This window comes from Limulus polyphemus, unplaced genomic scaffold (genome assembly GCF_000517525.1).
Source record: "Limulus polyphemus unplaced genomic scaffold, Limulus_polyphemus-2.1.2 Scaffold1336, whole genome shotgun sequence".
In the NCBI taxonomy this organism is placed as follows: Eukaryota; Metazoa; Arthropoda; class Merostomata; order Xiphosura; family Limulidae; genus Limulus; species Limulus polyphemus.
Window position 1 is genome coordinate 85,562 of NW_013666946.1, and position 2,235 is coordinate 87,796.

Sequence of the window (2,235 nt, forward strand, 5' to 3'; positions counted from 1 at the left end):
ATTTAGGTCAAAAATATACTGGCAAGAACGGGCGAAACCGGACTGCCCATACTTAAACCATCTATCTGAAGAAAATGTTCGTTGTTGAAAATGAAGTTGGTTTTAGTCGTTGTAAATTCTAAGAGAGAAGCAAAAAGTATGCTGGGGATGTGCATTAACTTGTTGGGGTCATTAATGCAGAGGTCGAGTGCAATATTGCAAGCTTCATTGGCGGGGACTTCGGTGAAGAGTGACACGACATCACACTAGCCATTAAGGCTTTCGAATTTAGTTGTTCTATTGTATATTTAAAATTGGAGGTATCTTTAAAAAATTAACCTGCAAATGTTACATATGGTGTGAGAACCCAGGCTATGTATTTGCCAAGATTGTAGTTGAATGAATCGTAAGTGGACAGTATAGGTCGTAGGGAGCAGTCCTACTTGCGTGGTTTAGGAATGCCATAGAGTTGTGGTGTGCCTGAATCAGTTTTACGTAGATAAAAATAAAGATCGTCAGTAATTGAATTATCTTTTTTCATTTGTAATAAAGTTCTGTTTAGTTGTTTTTCGTGTGTGTTTGTTGGGTTGTTTGGAATGGCTTTGAATTTCTTTTTATCGGAAAGGATGCCGTTCATTTTGTCTATGTATTCTGAGTTGTTTATGATGACAGTGGTGTTGCTTTTATCAGCTTTTAAAATTTTAATGTTAGTGTCTTTTTTTCAGAATATAAATGGATTTGATCTCGTTACTTGTGAGGTTACTTTTCAGTTTAGGGGACTGGTTGACTATATTAATAGTCTTGTTTGAGAGTTCTTTAAAAACGTTTTAAAAATGCAGTTTTTGGGAACTTCTGGAAAACCACATTTTGTTGTAGTTGCTTGTTACTGTCACGACAGTGGAAGTCACGTGACGATGGAAGCATGCGCGCTGGAGTTTCTAGAATGATCATGACTATCCTTGGCAACTCTAGTCTTTTCTAGGTGCTCTCTATTCTAGTATATAAGCCTGGCAAAAAACCATAGACATAATAGCAGATTGAAGAGAGATATAGAGACAGATAATTGAGTCAAGTGAGTGGTAGTGACCATAGGTAAAGTGCGTGAATCGTTGTGAATTATAGCGTATGTTTAAGTTAAAATGACTGTGGAAATTCTGTGTATTGCAAAGTTGTATTGAGAAAAAAACTAGTTTTATTTAAGAAAGGACTTGTATCCCTGAAGTTCATCGGAAAGAATTTTTACGTGAAATTAACAAACGAACAGAGACGTAACATTATAAAAGTATGTTGGTTGATGTCATGAATGTCTTCTTTCTGTAGTTAGATTATGTTTGAGGTAGAGGTGGTATTTTGTTCTTTTATGTAGTGGGTCACTAGTCTTCTGGCTAGATCTTCTAGGCACGTCTTGAACTCTAGGCATGGAGTTGTTTTATGGTTGACAGCAAAGTTGAGACCTTTGTTTAGAAGTTGAACTTCTGTGTTGTTGAGTGTCCGGTCAGATCTGTTGATTACAAGGTTAGGCTGAGCTGCATTGTTGTGTTTCACTTCACGTTGTTGTAGTTTCCTTAGTTGATCTAGTTTCTTATTGTATATAGACTTCATTTCTTGATTCAACAATGAGTTGTTTTGGTTGATAGCGCATTGCATATTGCTGTAATCATCTGGTTTGAGGTAGCAGGCTAGTTGATGGTCTAATTTCTGTTTGAGTTTTTGTAACTAGTCCAGTTCTTGATATTTTTATCCAAAACATGCAGAAAAAACTCCTAAAAGCAACCCTGAATTCCAAATATCAAGAACTGGACTGACTTCAGAAATACTAATATTGTCAATTTTAATTCACACACAAGATACCAGTATTTGCATTGGGATGACTACTTTGTATTTATGAAAACTAATGGTAGAATATGGCCATTTTACAAGGTAAGAAAATTTTTTCTAGCGTGTAATTGTTTTAAAAGTATATATATATATACATATATATATTGTTTTTGTAATATCTGTACATCCCCAATAACTTCATAGACCTTGTGTTCAATCAGATTTATTTTTGATTTTATTTTGTCTTTAAATAGCATCCCTTTCTTTTAACTACTGTTGCGTCAGCGAGGTCACGTGACTAGTATCACGCCACGTCCTTCTAGAAATATCCTGTTCCTTCATGGATGCTCTAGCGTTTACAAGATATGTGTTAGTCTTGTATATATAAGACGGTCACAACGTGACGGGAAGGTGTGTGTAATTGAACTGAGTATTGTT